The 19,556-nt window shown below is 45.8% G+C and overlaps 2 long non-coding RNA genes across 3 annotated transcripts in view; both read right to left on the bottom strand.

Annotated features, from left to right (window-relative positions):
* Nucleotides 1-5,782, bottom strand: part of LOC138391844 (uncharacterized) — a 45,963-nt gene extending 40,181 nt beyond the window's left edge. For both annotated transcript variants that reach the window (XR_011234876.1, XR_011234877.1), the window contains exon 1: nucleotides 5,670-5,782. This is a non-coding gene — a long non-coding RNA (uncharacterized lncRNA). The remainder of the gene's footprint in view (nucleotides 1-5,669) is intronic.
* A 1,295-nt stretch (nucleotides 5,783-7,077) lies between these two features.
* On the bottom strand, nucleotides 7,078-18,694 carry LOC138392420 (uncharacterized). Its single transcript, XR_011234924.1, has 3 exons — nucleotides 16,615-18,694; nucleotides 15,527-15,790; nucleotides 7,078-7,314 (listed from the first exon to the last, which is right to left on the bottom strand). It is a non-coding gene; the product is annotated as an uncharacterized lncRNA (long non-coding RNA).
* Nucleotides 18,695-19,556: the final 862 nt, after the last annotated feature.

Genomic DNA, 19,556 nt, shown 5'->3' with positions numbered 1-19,556 from the left:
GTATCAGATGAAAATGGAGAAAAGGGTAGAGGTTTGAGGAGAGAGGTGTAAAATAGTCCTTTAGGGGAATGCTAAAGTGATTCAACCAGGGAAATGTGCTGGGATTACGCCACTGTCAGCAACACAAAGGGCCTTCCTGAGGTCAGCGGTCAGGCACTGAACGGGAGACCCGGGTCAGCATGGCTGTGTTTTCCTCAGAGCACGGTCTACTGCCCAGGTGCAGGCTGAACCGGACGGAGAACTGCATGTAAACGGTGTGGGGTGGAGGGCTGGCCAGGAGAGTGCAATGGAGGAGCGCCCTACATGGAACTGAGGGCGCATGAAAGGGAGAGATTATAATAGTGGACCATGGCTTCAAGGCAGGGAAAATATTCAAGTAAAGATGTGCAGGAAGGGGGACAGTACAGAGGTGGCAGAAGCAATGGACTGCAGGTCCCAAACGGACAGAAGTACTGTCAAGGGGGGTTACAGTTGTCCCACGGGGGTTTGGTTCATGGAACCCCACCATACCAAAATCCCCAGATGCTCAAGTACCAGATATAAAATGGGTAGGTGTTTGCATATAACCTATACATATCCATAGACTTTAAAGCATCTCTAGATTACTTATATGTCAATGCCATTAAGTAGCTGTTATCCTGTAGTTTTTAAATTTGTCCTTTTTTTAGAGACAGGGTTCAGTGTTTTTGATCCACAGTTGGTTGAATCCTCACATGTGGAACCCACAGACACAGAGGGTCTACTGTATCTGACAGAAGTTGGAAATAGAGGATGCGGAAGCCCCAGTGGAATTATGCCCAATGAAATATCCTTAGTAAAGTATGGGCAGTTCTGGTTAAAATGTTATAGAACTACCTTAAGCACTAAAGCACAACGTCACCCTGGGCAAAGTGGGCCTGCAGATGAGGAAAGCTGGGAAGCGAAATTAAAGATAGAGAATTATTTCACGGGAATTGTAGCTGGGGGTCCCAGACATAGAATTCTCCAGAAAACTATTTCCAGCAGTCCTAGGGTGTCAGCTTTGAACAACGTGTTCAACCCAGGAGGCAAAAATGCCAGATCGCAATCAGATGAGCTAAAATAAACCATACCTTTCCCCTCGATCCCTTTCCCCCACTGAGGTGGACCCTGAGCAGGCGAGGATGTCATACTGAAGAGAATCTGGCAAAGTAAAAAGAGAAATCCAGTAGGAATCTTCCTCCAAAGCAGGCTTCTAGGTCTGAAACAGTGGGAACCAAAGAAGAGTTCAGAATTGTGTGAGCGTCTCAACACTGATTATACTGAACTGCACCTCCTAATGACTAAAATAAGATTACGAATGACAAGTGACCACAAGAGTTTTTATTACCTGGAAGTTACTGGAAAAGTTATCTGATCTTACTAAGAGCTCATCCAGAGGTAGAGACTGAATCTATAGAGGGTCTGAAGGCACAGTGAAAACTGTTTTCTGCTTAGCCTTACCAAGTCCCATCCACTGACCATACTAGTTCCACAGATACCCATAAATTCCCACTACGTGTAAGGTATAAAATATACACAATGCTAGATGTAGCAGAAATTCATTTTTGCTTTACTAAGCAAAAAAGTGAAAGCAAATTATTACGTCAAATAGAACAACAGTCATTTTAGGTTTGAGTACAAGTACAAAATTTGATCATGGAAGATGTCATAAGAAATCTTAGCGTGAGTTTCTAAGCGGGCAAGCAACAAAACAGAGATATCAGGGCTCACCATTTAGTCATTTTCAAAGTCACCTCTATTTAATCCGGACTCATCTAATGCATTCTAGGAAAAGGAGTGAGTACGTGTTACTGTAATTTTGACTGAAATACATTTGCGGGTATTTTACAGTGTCAAGATAAAGACGATAAACACAATTTATTACCAAGTCTTTTTGGCATTTCAATTCAGAAACCACATTTGGATGCAGTCACAGACGAGTCTCAACGAAATTCTAGTCCATTCATACTTTAGTAGTATTACAGAAAGATTCAAGCACACTTAAGCTTTGAACTGACGCAGCAAGTCAATATTTAATATGCTAAATTCCAAGTTTTTCCAGGAAGCATGAAAAAAATCAGAACAAATGCTATCACCTAACTAGCAAGCAAGCATTAAGGATAAGCACGTTTCACTCAGTTCCTCTCAAGAATACACAGGGAACCTACAATGCCCCCCATTCTGACACATTACTAACATTTAACATTCAATAAAATGTTAAAATATTTGTTTCATAAAAACGGAGATAAAAAAAAAAAACACTAAAACAGGCCAGGTGGGGTGGCCAGTACCTGTAATCCCAGCAGTTTCGGACGCAGAGGCTAGGAGTTCCAGACCAGCCTCGGCAACGTAGCAACACCTCGTCTCTACCAAAACTTTGAAAATTACCCGGGCATGGCCGTGCAAGCTTATTACCCCAGCTACTCGGGAGGCTGAGGTAGGAGGATCGCTTGAGCCCAGGTGTCTGAGGTTGCAGTGAGTGATAGTCATGCCACCGCACTCCAGCATGGGTGACAGAGTGAGACCCTGTCTCTAAAATAAAAAAAAAAAAACTACAATATATAAAAACCAATAAGCATGATTCATTGTGAGTGAAAAATCTTATAAAACCTTAAAAATAATCCCAGATTCATCCTAAAACAGATTAGAAATCTAAAGATTTTCATGATTTTTAAAAAGACAACTGGGAATTAAAAACATAATAGCAACCTATACTACACAATAAACGTGAGAAATTTGTTATATAAGCATTGAAATAAAAATTTTAAAATTCAAAAATGTTTTCTACAAATGCTAATTCCACAATCTACACAGGCAAACATGGGCACAGCTGCAAATGCCTTGTTAGCATCATTCTTAATCACTTGATTAATTGCATCTGAGAGAAAACAAATTCCTTCTAGATCACTCTGCAGGGTCTTACAAAAAAATCAAGCACACCCCCCCCCCAGCAGACACATCTACCTCGATGAAGAAAATACCAACATTTCAAATATTCCAACAATCATAAAATAGGATAATCCTGGAATTTACTCAGCCTCAAAACATTATGAACTACTCCAACACAGGAATAATACCTTAAAAACACCTACAGTGTTTTCTGAAGTACAAAAAATATTCATTATGAATCCTGATTTCTTGGAAAAATTATTTGAACATGTCTCAATGCTGTTGATTGTCAAGAATTCTGATGATGTGCTTATCCAAAAAAAAAAAAAAAAAAAAAAAATGCCAGGCACTTTTTATTTAACATATGACAGCCTGCTTACATTGTTCTTTATCATCGCTATTAGATTTCTTATCAACACCAGACTGAGAGTGGTAAATTGTCAAGAAATACACATTTCTTCCTCCAAGAAATACACATTTAAAGAAAAACTATCACAACTCTCTTCCACTAAAATTTGAGGGATTCCTTCCCTTCCTATTCCTAGGAACAACAATCACAAAGAGCTAATAGCCAGCAAGTCTAAAATCTAAAACTTCTACTTGAACGTATACATTACTTTCCACAATGTAGAAACTACTACAAGCATCGACAAGTCAAAAGGGTCCCCCAAAATTCAAAAGCTAGCTGCAAAAATCATTGGTAATCTACATTATTTTGTAAAGATCAAGATTGGCTTTGGAGTACATTAACTCAGACTGCTGAGGAGGCCAAATATTGTTTTAAACATATATAAATAAGATAAAAATGGGCAATGCAACCTTGGAATAAATGCAATACTAAAAATTTCATCTTCTTTTTAATAAGCAGTTTCATCAGTTGTAAAACTACAGGTAAAGTCCATATATGGAACCACAAATTATTACTAACAATCCTTCCAATTTCAGCACTACCAAGTTAGTACTGTATTTGTCTGTCAATAGTAAAGAAAAGGACAAAATAAATTCCTGAAATGGTGCTTTACTTAAAAACGTTTCTTATGGAAAAGGAATCCAATGTTTATCATCAGTGATTTTTAAAAATAGAAAATATTTCTGTTGCAAAGATTATTTACAGAACACAGAACCAGAAGTCCATGACCTTTCAATAAATACACTGTACTAAAGAGTACAAGAGAGTACAAGAGTACTAAGAGAGAGAGAATAAAAACACCAGTCTGTTAAATCTCTTCCTCCCTTCTTTTTAAAATGTAGATAGATTTTATTAAACTGACAATATGAAAGTGTAACCCAGTAATCTTAGCCCTCTTAAGTTACTTATTATCTTTTCAATAGACTGTTATGAATTTACAGTTCCTGCAGTTCACCTGCCACCTTTCCCAATTTAAAGCAGACACTAGGGGTTGAAGACAGTCTCCACTTGCAACATCAATTATAAGAAAGAACTTTATGCTCGTTTTAGAAAAGGATTATTGTGAGTTTTGTTCGGCCCCAGAAACACCGCTCAGCACAGATCTCAGCACATAAGAGATGTTTAATGACTATCTCTTGAGTAAATGGTAATGTTGAATTGTATTAGTGCAACATTAGTTTTTTTTTCCTCCTTCAATTTACAGTTCTCCCTTGATGGAAATGAAACTCAAGACCATAGCAGTCCCTCAAAAACACATAAACAACTTTATTCACAATGAAAAATAAAGCTGGGGCTCAAAATACAATCCCAGCGCCATCTTTATGTTCTCCATTATTTTTAAAGAAAATGAGAAATAAAGCCTGTTTTTAAGAAATAGATAATGGATACCAACTTTCCTCAAAATAAAAAATTCACTTTTCAAACTTACTTTCTATGTTAGTAGTACTGAGAGTAACAACTGATGGTTCCAAAGTAGGCACAGATTGGGTAAAAATCCAAAACAAGCATAGAAACAAAACTACATGTTTTTTGCCAACGTTTTTTCCTTAATCTTAGTCAAAAGGGTATGTGCCTAAATTTTCCTAGATGTGAGACCAGCTTTGTCTGATGCTTCCAGATTCATTCGTTCAACAAATATTTTAATGAGCATCTACTGTATTCCAAGCCCTTTAACGTTTGCGTTTGCAAACTGCACACCACCACCGAATTCCTCTACGAAGCCTTATCATTTAAAAGAATGGCAAGGTAATAAGGAATCTCAACACCGTTTCTTGCACACATTAAGTCAGTGGATTGGGGCGCTTTTTCAGCCGTTAAAGCCGCATCAGCGAGCCGCTGCCGACCACACCCGGGACCCAAAATCACAACCAGGAGCCACAGCCGGTGAAACCACCTGTGAGAGTCGTCCGCGCTCCTCCTCCGAGGAGGCGGCCGGGGCTTCCGCTCCGAGCCCAGCGAGCTCCGCTGCGGGACCGCGGGCGGGACGCGCCAGGCGCCTCGGGCGACAGTCCGGCTCCGGAGCCCGGGTCCCCGCCCACCCCTCGCGCCACCCTGGCGACCGCCAGACCCGTCAAGTTGGGGGGAGGGGTCTGCGTTTCCGCTTTACCGCGGCGGGCGGTGGGCGCCTCGGTCGCCCGCCTGCCTGAATTCCGAGCTGAGCTCGGGTCCCTTCCTCAGAGGGAAGGGACGAAGCCCAAAGGGCGGGTCCTCCGGGAAGAGACCTCGCCCAAATCTGAAAACGGAGCCGCCGGCTCGGCCCGGAGCCCACGGGCGGCGCTCACGGGGGAGCCCTCGGGGACCGGCGTTCGGGGCTTCAGGCCGCCGCCCAAGGGCCCGAGAGGGCGAGGCGCGGGGCCGGCGCCTCACTCACCGTCACCTCTGTCTCGGCCGCCCGCTCCCGCAGCGCCGCTCTCTGGCCGGCTCCGCGGCTCCCGCCGCCCTCACGCCCGCAGCTGCGCTCCCGGCGCGCTCGCCCCGCCCAGACTCGTGCGCGGGCGCACCCGGAGGCGTCCCGCGCTCCCAGAGAAGCGGGGGGCGGGGCCTCATCAGGCAACCGCGGCGGCTGCCGTGCCGGCCCCGCCCCCGGGCCGGCCCAGCCAGGCCCCGCCCCGGCCAGGCCCCACCTCGGGATGGGCGGGCGGCGCCACCCCCACCTTGGAGCCCCGCAGGCTGGGCGGCCGCTGCTGTGGGGAACTGACGGCGGACAGCAGGGAGTGGAGCCTTCGCGGGAAAGCGCGAGCGGAAGATGGCCACCGAGCCTGGGCGGGAGCGCGCGGGAGCCTCTTCCCAGCCCGGCCCGCAGGCGGCTGCGGCTCGCGCCCGCCTGGCCACGGAGGGGCGGTTTCTGCGCGCGGTGTGGGCCGCCGCCGCGCCCTGAGGAGGAAGCGGGGTGCCGCGCTTGCGGGGGACGAGGTGTCTGTTGGTCGCAGTTGAGACCTCGAGGTCCTGAAACCCTCCGACCATTGTTTTTTTCAATGTCATAGTCCGAATCGTTTTGTCATTCACTGGCTTCAGGCCCAGCACTTCCAGCTGGCGTTTGCAATGCGAAAACTGTTCGTGCCCCAGACCCCTGTGACTCCTCCCCGGGATCGCATACATCCCAGAAGTCGGGACACGTGACAGTGTCCCAGTCTAGCGGCCAGTACTCCACCAAAGGACCCGCCAAACTCTGCCTGTGGTCAAAGGGACAGAGAGAGCCAGGTGTTGGTGTCAGGGCATCCTTCCAGCTGCTCAGGCCACAGACTTTGGCGTCATCCTTGGTCCCTGTCACACTCTCATTTTCACCTCCAATCTGCCAAGAAAGCTCGTTGGTTCCACTTCCAAAATAAATCAGACTAGTTCTCACCTGCGTTACTTCCAGTATCTCAATGATACCTCAGTGCCCTACTAAACCGCAGGGCCTCCCTGCCCATCATCTACTCTGTTTACTGTCAAAACAATCTACTCTGTTTACTGTCAAAACAGCCGGAATATCCTCTCACAAGGAAATGTCACTTAGCGTTGATACTTAGCCTGAGCCAGGTATTTAAAATTGCAACCGCCAGACACCAATTCTCGATCCTTCCTACTTCATTCTTTTTCTTTTCTTCCCATGACACTTCACACCTGGTAGCTATCTCTATGGTCAGCTTTCCGGATCTATGGTTAGGCATTCACAGATTCAACTAACCGCAGGTCAAAAATATTCAGGATAAAAAATTAAATAACACAAGAAATACAGTACAACAACTATTTATATAGTATTTACATTGTATTTGGCATTGTAAGTAATGTAGACATCATTTGAAGTATACAAGAGGATATATATAAGTTATACGCAAATATTATGCCATTTTATATTAGGGACTTGAGCATCCACAGATTTTGGTATTGATGGGGATCCTGGAACCAATCCCCTAAAGATACTGAGGTATGACTGTATTTATTTTACATGTTTGTCTTTTAGTGTCTCTCTGGTCTTCGCCGGTAGAAGCTAGGATTTTTGTCTGTTTTGTTCAACTGATGTACCCAAGTGCCTAGAATAAATGAAAAATTTTTAAATTCCCTGAGATAATAAAAAGTGTAAAGCAACAAAAAAATGACCCGTTTTGTATTTTAAATTTCCTCTTGGTTTCAATTTCTATTAGTTAATTTGGTCAATATTATATTCATAACACTCTCCTTACATATTTAATTTAGCCTTTAAGATTTAAAACAAAGCAATTTAAAGCCACAGATTATACAGTACAGTTTGGATTTCTTTTGTTTGTTTCTCTCTGTCTTTGAGACAGGGTCTTGCTCTGTGACCTGGGCTAGAGTGCAGTGGCGTCATAATAGCTCTCTGCAACCTCCAACTCCTGGGCTCCAGGGATCCTCCTGCCTCAGCCTCCTGAGTAACTGGGACTACAGGCACTCGCCACCATACCTGGCTAATTTTTCTTTCCAGTTTTTGTCGAGACTGGGTCTCACTCTTGCTCAGGTTGGTCTCGAACTCCTGACCTCAAGCGATCCTCCTGCCTCAGCCTCCTAGAGTGCTAAGATTACAGGCATGAGCCACCATACCATGCCCTGTGCCGGACCCCACTCCCCTCCCGTGTCAAGCAAGCATTAAGGATAAGCACATGTTTTACTCAGTTCCTCTCAAGAGTACACAGGGAACCTACAATGCCCCCCATTCTGACACATTACTAACCTTTAACATTCAATAAAATATTAAAATATTTGTTTGTACAAATATTTTGTACAAAGTTTTGTACAAATATTTTGTACAAAGTTTTGTACAAATATTTTGTATATACATACACACATAAACACAAAGATGAGTATACCAGCAGCAATGAGCATGCCAGACTTCCAGACTTTGGTTTCTAAATACTATTCTCCTCAAATGGAACCAGAGAAATGGCTAATTTCAGGGCTCAGGCAGGGAAAGTATTTAAGAAGCTTAGAACATCAGGTACCATAAAATATGGAAATTCCCAAAAGATCATGGAGTTATATCAAAATGACACTGGAGCTAACCAAGGGGCTCCCACTGGCTAAATCTGGGATAATTTGAACATCAAAGAAATGATATAATGAGAGCAATCGTTTATAAACCTTTGAATAAAATAGGAACCTAGGAGCCCATAGTGATATCAATTAATAGATAAACAAATGGGGGTGGATACAGAGGCAGGAAAGCTTTCCCTTACAATAGAAGGTCAACTAATAAATGTAGAAGGATAATGGAAGGGACGATTACCATTTGGCAACCCTTATAATAATTGTTTTGGTCAAGGAGCAAAACTGGATACTAATATAAATGGGTGAAAGTGTGATCAGGAACAGGATTTTTACATAGTCTCAAAATATCTCCAGACAATATTTATTCATTAAGTTTCCATTGCAAAGTCTGGCAGACATCATCTTACCATATGATAAAAGTAAATTTCATCAACAATGGGACAAATCAACATGATGTGCCTTCTGATAGAATTCATCGAGAAGAACACAGCATCACCTCTGTGGTATTCCTGCCAAAAACGCATGTCCTGAGTACATTGGTGGTATAGTGGTGAGCACAGCTGCCTTTCAAAACGCATGTCCTAAATCCAGTCATGAGGAAACATCAGACAAACACAAACTGATGGACATTCTGCAAAGTAATTGGCCTGTCCTCTCCAAAATATCAAGGTCATGAAAGGAAGGAGAGACTCGGAACTGCTCCAGATAGAAAGAAACTAATGAGACATGACAGTGAAATGCAACATGTGATCCTATATTGGATGCTGGATCTATAAAAGACTTTATTGGAGAAAATCAGTAAAATTTGAATGAGGTTTGTGGATTAGAATGTGCTATGGTATTAATTTCCTGATTTTAACGGACATAACGTGATTCATGTAGAAAAGTGTCTATTTTTTAGGAAATAGACATTGAAGTATTGAGGTGTCCTGTGACATCATGTCTGTGACTTACTGCGAAATGGTTCAGAAAAAAATGACTTGTAGCTACACAGAGAGAAAGAGAGAATGATAAGGCAGATGTGGTAAATTTCTAACAACTGGGAAATCAGGCTGAGGGAACACAGTATATCTTTGTACTATTCTTGAAACTGTTTTGAAGAGTTTAATTATTTCCACTTTAATAGTTTTGAAATATTTTTAATAACCCTATTGTAACATCCCCTTCAGCAGTTTAATTCAAGATCAATATAAAATAAGAGCATGAAGCTAATAAGAAATAAGTCATGCACAAAGTAAGAATCTATAAAGATAAATAAGAGTTACTAAATATATTAAGACCTGGGAATTTTGGATTCTATTTTTTTAATTACATACTAAATTGTACTGTTAAAGAGCCATGGGAGGCCATAAAAGTCCTAAGAGGTCTTCTCTTTATATATTTTTTCATTAGGATCAAGAATAAAGTACAATGATCCCAAGAGGATTATGTATCAGAGAGTTCTTCTGGAGTTAACTCATATAAGGTTTTTATTTTATTTCATCATAAAACAAGTCAGGAAAAAAAAGCCTAGCTCTCTTTTCCTGCTGTTACAATGGGTCTGGCCATCATCTGTGGCGTATGCATCACACTTTGTAAACCCGTATCTTGCTCTTGCCCTATCATCCTATCTTTCTCTCCTCAATAAACCTCATTTCCATGCTTGCCTTACAAAAAAACAGTAAAGCCTAGGAAATACATTATGTAATATAATGAACACCTACCCAGCCTAAAATAAAACATTTCTAAACACAACAGACTCTCTTCTTCTCCCTACGTGTTCCCAGGACAATATTCTTAATTTATCTGTCTTAATTTATCTTAATAGGATCTGTCATTCCCTTTTAAGTATTTATACTTTTGCTGCACAAATATATATCTCTTAACAAAATATCATCTTGTTTGGCATGATATTTGAATTTACAGAAATTGTATAATACCATATACATCCTTCCAAGCTTCTTTTTCTCACTCAAGTATTTTAGATTTAGTTAGCTTGATACACATAATTTTAATTCATTCGTTTTAACTGCTGTGTAGTGTTCCATGGTTTAAATATATAATTTTTTATTCTGTATCATATTGATGAGCATTTAAATTGTTATCCCATCTACCCTATTACAAACAATGCTAAAATGAACACCAAATTTACGCCTTACACTGATTTGCAAGCATTTATCTTGGCCGGTGGTTCTCAAACTTTGGAATGCATCAGAATCCCCTGAGGGTTTTGTTGAAACATAGATTGTTGAATCCCACCCCCAGAGGTTCTGATTCATTTTCTAAAGGAGGTTTTTAAGTGATGTTGATGCTGCTGGCCTGAAGACCACACTTTCAGATCCACTGCCCTAGGATGTACATCCTGGAGTAAAATTGCTGGGTCAAATAATTGTGCATCTTCAGCTTTACCAAATTGTGCCAAATTGCTCTGCAAAGGAATTTTAATGATATGCTCTCCCACAACAGGCAAGTTGTCTTTCTCAAATCCACACCACACTTGATGTCACAACACTTTTTTTTTTTTTTTTTTTTTTTTGAGACAGAGTCTCACTTTGTTGCCCAGGCTAGAGTGAGTGCCGTGGTGTCAGCCTAGCTCACAGCAACCTCAAACTCCTGGGCTCAAGGGATCCTCCTGTCTCAGCCTCCCGAGTAGCTGGGACTACAGGCATGCACCACCATGCCCGGCTAATTTTTTCTATATATATTTTTAGCTGTCCATATAATTTCTTTCTATTTTTTAGTAGAGATGGGGTCTCGCTCTTGCTCAGGCTGGTCTCGAACTCCTGAGCTCAAACGATCCGCCCACCTCGGCCTCCCAGAGTGCTAGGATTACAGGCGTGAGCCACCGCGCCCGGCCCACAACACTTTTAAGGTTTTACCAACCCAAAGAATATGGAATTCTGGCCGGGGAAGGTGGCTCACGCCTGTAATCTTAGCACTCTGGGAGGCTGAGGCAGGTGTATCATTTGAGCTCAGGAGTTCGAGACCAGCCTGAGCAAGAGCAAGACCCCATTTCCACTAAAAATGCAAAGAAATTATATGGACAACCAAAAATATATATAGAAGAAATTAGCGAGACATGGTGGTACATGCCTATAGTCCCAGCTACTTAGGAGGCTGAGGCAGGAGGATTGCCTGAGCCCAGGAGTTTGAGGTTGCTGTGAGCTAGGCTGACATCAGTGGACCCTAGCCTGGGCAACAGAGTGAGACTCTGTCTAAAAAAAAAACAAAAATATGGAATTGTGATTTTCATTTGAATTTTCCCAATTACTAATGAGGTTGGGCATCTTTTTATATGTCTGTAGCCATTCAGGCTCGGTTTTCTCTTGTCTGCATTATCTGTTCATTCCTTTGTCTGTTTGTTATTAGGGTGTTTAACTTATGTCAAAAGACAAAATTACAACAAATTTAAAGATCCAATTAGCTTTTATTTGTGCTTGTAGAATTGGGCAACACCTCACTCTGTAAAATAGAATGAGTGTTTCAATGAACTGAGCAGAGAAGTTTGGCTTTATAGGCAGAAAAAATGCTGCAGAGTGCAGAAACAACACAAAAAATGGATTGGCCATTTAAAAGTTAATTTCCTTATAGGGTTAAAAAAGAGGGGACTTCCTTACCATGTGACTGAGGTTGGTTGACTGGTCTCACCTGCTTTTTGGGAAACTGGTCTGTTTCAAAGTTCTGTTTAACTGTGGCACTTAGCACAAGCAAACCCATTCTGGTTTGGCCTGGTCTACTGGGGCCTAGTGCAGGCGGCTAGTCCAAAACAGTGGCCTCCCATAAACCTTGTTTAACTCTTATATAGAGTAATAGTTACTAAACTGTCGTCTTTAGAACATGATGTGAGGACAATGCACCTATAATACATTTTTGGGAAATTCAACATATATATTTACACTCAATTTATTATAATATAGAAATTTCTGTGTTATATCAACCTAAAAGGAAGAAGCTGATGCAAAATTAATATAGAGAGTTTATTTGGGCCAAGGTTGAGGACAGTAGCCTGGGAAACACTTTCAAGTTGCCTTGAGGAGTGTTCCAGGGAGCAAGGAAAATCTCAAGATTTTAAAGAAAAAAGGACAAATCAGGAGAGGGGACAATTACAAAAGTTGCTCAGCAGGAATTCTCATTGGTTTACAGATACAACAGTGGTTAGTGATTGGTTATACACTGTTGAACTATAGGGTGCATGGCATTTCATGGCTACCTGGCATCAGTTTAGTCTAGAGCCTCATAGCAAGTGGCTTCATGAGGTAATTATTCTGCTCAAGGGGGAGTGAGAGTGACTGCTGTTACATTTTAAATGCCTCTCCTGGCCTCATAGTTTAATAGTGCTGGAATTCCTCAGATAAAAAGGTTTTTTTTTTCTTTCTCAGTTATAATAGGAGAAATAAGAATACAAAATTACATATGTACCACAATATACAAACTAACACCCCAAAACACCATACTTAGAAAAGAAACTAAAAAGAAATATTCTATCACCGTATGTTCAAGTTTACAGATAGGGTTTTTTTTTGTGTGTGTGTGTGGCTTTAAGTATGTACACTTTCTTTCAATTTTCTATATTTTCAAATTTTTTTTTTTTTTTTTTTTTTTTTTTGTTGAGACAGAGTCTCATTTTGTTGCCCAGGCTAGAGTGAGTGCCGTGGCGTCAGCTTAGCTCACAGCAACCTCAGACTCCTCAGCTTAAACGATCCTCCTGCCTCAGCCTCCCGAGTAGCTGGGACTACAGGCATGCGACACTATGCCCGGCTAATTTTTTCTATATAGATTTTTAGTTGTCCATATAATTTCTTTCTATTTTTAGTAGAGACGGGGTCTCGCTCTTGCTCAGGCTGGTCTCGAACTCCTGACCTCGAGCAATCCACCCGCCTCGGCCTCCCAGAGTGCTAGGATTACAGGCGTGAGCCACCGCGCCCGGCCTCAAATTTTTTAATTCAAATAATGTAGTTTCATATTCCATGGAGATTCAGTGTCAAGGTAACACACAAAATAAAAGTCATGTATGTAATATTACCCTGAGCATCCGTTAAATTGGGCTGTCTCTCAGAAACTCCAATAGCGATTGAAGAAATGTTCGGGGTAATTTTGCAATACAACCTGTTTTGTGTCTACCATTGGAATTATTGCTGTTTCTTCAGTTGAGTACCAGATGGAGCAACAGAAAAGCAACTGGGTAACATAAGAAAAATCTACATTGTATCTCTTCTTAGAATCACACTTAATCTGGTGAGATGATAATATCAGAGATACCCAGAAATTGGGATCATTGAAGAAAAAGCAGGTTTACACATTTCATCTCATGCTCACGGTTCATTGAGTGGAATGTTAGGCAGAATAATGCACCATTTAGACTGTTGCTTTCTCCCCCTCTTATTTTTATGGGGCTAAGCTCATACAGTTGAATTTGCATAAGTAAATTTGTATATGAGGAGACTCCATTGTACATAATTTGCTTATAATAGGGAAAAAAACACCTTTTTCAAAGGAACAGATATTCTGGAATACATAAATACATACATACTCCCTGTTTTCATCATTTACTCAGTCATTCAACAAATATTGCATCTGCTATTTCCGCACTGGGCTACATGATGGAGGAGATAGAGGAAAAAGTAAAACCATCTCTGTCCTCATGGCGCTTAATCAATTAATCAATCAGTCAAATAAATAAAAAATTATCCTATGATAAAAAAGAGGTACATAGTATCTTGAGAACATATAATAAGGATATCGATGTACACTAAGGGTTTTAGAAAGGCTCCCTGTGAAAGTGACTACTGAGCTGGATAGGAAGTATGGGATGCTGTGATGTAAGCTGGAGCCAGATGACACTGCCTCATGAGAGCCAATAGTTTAATTTTCAGAAATTTTGAGACAGGTTTTAAATAGCCATTATTAAACATTAAATTATGTAAACTTGTAATTAAATTATATTAAAAACACAGATCATAAATACTCAAAACTCTTCACTTCTTAATTATTTTTACATTTTACTCTCATCTATGCTCTGGAGGTTATCTACTATGCATCTTTTCCCATTCTGAGTAGCAGATTGAAATCATCCTGTCCAGCACCTCTGCACTGCATATGCTACCTGCCCATTAGTGACTTCGTAGCCACGTCAGTTATCAGATCGACTGTCACAGTGTCACAGTGCTTATGTTCAAGTATATCTTATTTTAGTTAATAATGGTCCCCAAGCTCAACAGTGGTGATGCTGGCAACTCAGCTATGCCAAAGCCACAAAGTGCTTCCTTTAAGTCAAAAAGTGAAAGTTCTCAACTTAATAAGGAAAGAAAAAAAGTAGGCTGAGGTTGCTAAGATCTACGGTAAGAAGAAATCTTTTATCCATGAAATTGTGCACAGTATATTGTTATGATTGTTCTATTTTATTGTTAGTTATTGTTATTAATCTGTTTACTGTGCTTAATTTATAAATTAAACTTTGTCATTGGTATGTACGTATAGGAAACACATAATATAGGGTTTGGTGCTATCTAAAGTTTCAGGCCTCCACTGGGGGTCTTGGAACATATACCCTGAGGATAAGTGAGAACTACCATATCCACAGAAAAGCTGCTTCAGAGCAGTGATGAGTATAGAAGCAAGGCTGGAATGGGTTAAGAAGTGAATAGGAAAAAAGAAAATAGAGGCGCTTTTCCTTCTATTACAAAAAACGATTGTAGGAAATGTACTCACTTACATTGGCCTAAAAGAAAAATGTTATTTTAACCAAATCAGAAATATTAACTGAATTCAAGCTCCACTTAGGACAAAAGTTCACCTCAATTTATCCATGTAATTTTACCTAGTTCTCTGAGTTCCAGAGGATGAAACTAACTCTGGAAAAACACAATGGTTATAAAACAAAAACTCAAAGTAAAAAATAAATAAATATTTTTTAAAAACCACAACAGTAAGTTGTTACCACTGCCATTCCATTTAGGAAACAGCAATTCTACACAGAAATTGTTACCAAAAAAAATTGGTACAGAAAAGTCAGCTGGAGAAAGTGAAGCAAGAACGTCACTCTGCTGAGCCTTACCTGGGCCACCCCATTCTGAGGGCTCATCTGTTGACTTGTTCCAGATTCCCTGAATCCCTGGGAGTGACAGGCCTGCAGACCAGGGCTCATTTGTGTGATGTCCCAGGTTCCCTAAATCCCAGGGGGGAGTGGCCTACACACAAGAGATCATCTGGTGGCTCTGCCAGGAGTCCCAATAGGTTGGCGGCTGTGACAGCCCCTTAGCTTACCTTAATTCGTGTCTTTCTTCCTTTTCTGTAAGAGGTGAGGAATTCGCTGGGCAGGGCATCTAAAAAGGCTTTTTCTCCCGGGCTCCTGCACGTCCCAGGGTGGGTACAGGACTAAGTGGTGAGCAGGGGGCCACTGGAATTCCTGGGCAGATCTGAAAGGGAGGAGCAGCCATTCCCCATCTCTTCCTCGTAGTCAGGTGTGGAGCATGTGGGTGATGGCCGGAGCCTCTGCTGCTGTGGGCCAGGAGGCGGCTTCTGCGGGAGCTGTAGGTGACAGGAGGAAGGTGGTAGGACACCAGAGATGGCTCTCTCTGCCCACACAGTGTGCGTCAGTCATTTCTGGACACATCCAGGCTCCTGTCTCCCACCCTGAAGTCTCACTCCTAAGAGCTCCCCTGAGCTCACCCATGTGTAATGTGGGTACATCTACCCTATGTGCTGTACTGAGAGGGGTGAGTTGCGCTAAAAACTTCAAAAACTGTAGGTAAAAGGGCCCCTCTCCTGTTTTGTATCCAAGCGTCTTCCCCAAACTTCACTTGAATTCAGAAGAGCAACCTGCAGGCAGACCCAGGCCCCTCCCCACCTCATACATTCTTGTGTCACTGCAGGGGCCCTTGGCAAGGGAGCCGCCTGGGATGTGCAAGGGGTGTGCACACGAGTGGTTGAGAGTGGGCCTTTCTGCCTCTTGGTCACTCTCTCAGTGCCAGCCCCACCCCCATGGTTTCCGCACCTCCCGTAACCCCCACCTCTGGCCCTCCCTAGAGCTCCTCCCTACCCCACACACCCGGTCCCTTCCTACCCACTGCCCAGTCACTCCCTCCCACCCATCCCCCCCTACCGCTTGCCCACCTCCCGGAACCCCCACCTCCAGCTCTCCCTACAGCTTCCCCCCATCCTGCCCACCTTGTGCCCCGGGCCCCTACCTAGTTTGTCCCTGGGGGCCATCCCTCACCACCCCGCACAGCTGGTCACTCCTGCCCCCTCCGGGACCCCCTCCGCCCCCTCCCTTCCTACCGCTCTGCCGAAATCCGGGTCACCTTGGCCCCGCGCAGTCGCTCCCTCCCCGCCACCTCCGCAGTCCTCCTTACCGTCCCCGCCCTCATCGCTGCCGGCCGCCTGGCCACTCTTCTTTCCTCCCTCCGTTCTTTCCGTGCATCCTCTGAGCCTGGGCTGCAGGACCCCACCGTACATCCTCCGTTCGGCTCTCTCCCTCATCCCTCGGTTGTTTCCGTTCATCCTCGGCCCTCTCCGTCCTAACTCGGTTCTCCCTGAGGCCTTTTGACTCTTTTCGCCAAACCTCTTCGGCCCTTCCCGTGGTCCCCCGGCCTTTGTCGCCAACTTTCGGCTCTTTCCGTAATCCGCGGGGGGCACAGTGCCGACCCTGACATTTGTGCAGGCCCTGCGGTTTTTTGGCAGTCTTTGCGGCAATGGCACCTTCTGGAAGAGTCTTCCTGTTGTGGGGGGTGGGGACTGGGCAACAAAGCTGGTGTCATCTGAGCGCTGTCCGAGGTTCACTAAGTCCCTGGAAGGGATCGATCTGCCCACCAGAGCTCATCTCTGGGCAGTCCCAGGTTCCCAAAATCCCTGGGGGCCTGGACTACAACCAGGCATACTCTGTGGGCTGTCCCAGGTTCCCTAAATCACTGGAGGGGAAAGGCCAGCCCTGCTCCCCTGCCCTGCTCGCCTCTCAGCCCATCGTTGGCACTCTGAATCCCGTGACATTCCTTCACTCAGCTGAATTCTTCAGAACCCGATCCCCCCCACCCTCCGTACCCCCGTGCCACGGGAGTTCGTTCTCATGGCAGAGCCATCGAGGCTGGGGGGACTTTCTGGATTCCGAAATGATAGGCTCTAGTAGGTTGTCCCGTGTGTTGCAGCAGACCTCTGTGTCTGGCGCCGGTTGTGTTCGGGCTCCACCTGGCGGCCGCTTTTATACAAGCCTCTTGTCCTGTGAATCTTCGGTGCAGCAGGCCAAGCAAGGGACAATCCCCTATGTGACCGAGACTGAGTTCCGGGAAGCAAGCAGCCTTCGCAAGGCTATATCGGTCGTGCCGGGACAGTGGTTGGGATATCTGGGAGGGGGATCTTGGGCCTGCAGGTCTGTTACGGGAGGAAGTTTCCGCTGCGCTTCCAGGCTCAGCCAGCCAGGCAGCTTGTGGGGCTGCCCGGGCAGGTCGACCAGCACGCTTTTGCCGCTTTGGAGACCCGAACCACCCCGCGGGGACAGGAAAGAGACGGCAAACCTGGACGGGAGAGGAGGGTGTTCGGCGACCGGCCGCCATCCCGTGCATGCATGTCCCTCTCCCTCGGCCTCGCCTCTCCTACCCATTTTCCCTGGGTCCCGTTCAGGAGGCAGGGACAGCCCTGTGAGTGGCACCCAGTCGTCCTTGGCTTCTTCCGAGTCCTACTCTGGGGGCACAGACCGGGTTATGGGTGGCGCGTGTGGCCAGCGAGGGTGACTCCTGTCTGGCCGCGGCCGCTCCTGGGCCGTGGCGGTCCCGTCCCAATGTTTTCTCCTCCACAAGTCCCCGTGCTGGGGACGGGAACCGTGACCTGGGTGGCGCAAGTGGCCCGCGATGGGAACCCCTGTCGGCCCGCGGCTCTCGTGGGCCGTGGCGGTCCCGTCCCGATGTTTTCTTCTCCACAAGTCCCCGTGCTGGAGCCGGGGACCGGGCCCTGGGTGGCGTGAGTGGCCGGCGAGGGCGATACCTGTCGCCCCGCGGCCGCTCGTCGGCAACGGCGGTCCCGTTCCGATGTTTTCTCCTCCACACGTCCCCGTGCTGGGCCCGGGGCCCGGGGCCCAGGGCCCGGGGTCCGTGGTCCGGGGCTGGCGAGGGCCTCCCTGACCCGCTGCGCCATGAGGGGGGTGGGTGGTCCTTGAGGTCGCTCAGATGTCCCTGAGTGCCCCTTGTCTGCTGGCGCTGGGGACCTGCTTGGGACAGGTGGCTGTGTCGAGTGTCGTGGAGGCAGGCGTGTTCAAGTGGCTCGGTCCCGGTCTTCCTGCACGGTGTTCCTGATCTCCTGATATCGTCATCTTCCGCCTCCAGGTTAGTGCTGACACGCTGTCTTTCGGCGACTGTCGGCGGAGGGGTTGGGCCTCCACAAGCTGAGAGGGTTCCGGGTTCCTGATGATCAGCGGCCTGCCCTGTTCCCTTTGAGCTGACCGCCCGGGCCCGCGCCGGCTCTAGGGCGTTGGAGTGTTCTGACGGTGGTGCCTGCCTCTCGCGTTGGTCTCCGGCCCCTCGAGAGACGGCACCCGGGGGGGCGTTTGCGGCAACCCTCGCCCTTACCCCGCTGGCTCTGTGCCGTTGCGTGTCAGGCGGCCCTCGTGTTTGGGTTGTCCGCCGCCGTCCTCCGGAGGCGGGGCTGGCGAGGCTGTAGCGGGCTCCTGTGATCGCTGTCCTCGCTGGTCTGACTGACCTCCCCAACCCTCCCCGTCCTCGGGGCCCGATCGATGTGGTGACGTCGCGCTCTCCCCGTCCTGAAGTTGCGTGCCAGGCGAGGGACAGTCCATTCGTGGTGAACGGGGGTCGCTCTTCTGCCCGCAGCCACCTCACCTCTCCTTCCCCGCCCGTGGTCGGTGGGTGGGAGGCGCGGGTGAGAGACTATCCAGCCCGACCTCGCTCGCCCCATCCTCGGCCTCGTGGCGTTGGCGGGGGTCGTGGGTCCTCTTGACGCAGCGGGCAGCCCTCGCTCGCTCTTTGTGGCTGTTGCCTGGCCGAGGCTTGCCCCGTGTTGCAGCAGACCTCCGGTGGCTGGTGCCGGTTGTGTTCGGGCTCCACTTGGCGGCCGCTTTTATTCATGTCTCTTGTCCTCTGAATCTTCTGTGCAGCAGGCAAAGCAGGGGACACTCCCCGAAGTGAGCGAGACTGAGTTCTGGGAAGCAAGCAGCCTTCTTAGGGCCATCTCGTTCGTGCTGGGATGCCGGTTGGGACATCTGGGAGTGGACCTTGGGCCTGCAGGTCTCTGACAAGAGGAGGTTGTCGCCACGCTTCCAGGCTCAGCCAGCCAGGCGGCTTGTGGGGCTGCC

This window comes from Eulemur rufifrons, chromosome 9, assembly GCF_041146395.1.
Source record: "Eulemur rufifrons isolate Redbay chromosome 9, OSU_ERuf_1, whole genome shotgun sequence".
NCBI lineage: Eukaryota > Metazoa > Chordata > Mammalia > Primates > Lemuridae > Eulemur > Eulemur rufifrons.
The sequence above is the reverse complement of the archived record's forward strand: the minus strand, read 5'-3'. Positions and strand labels throughout refer to the sequence as shown.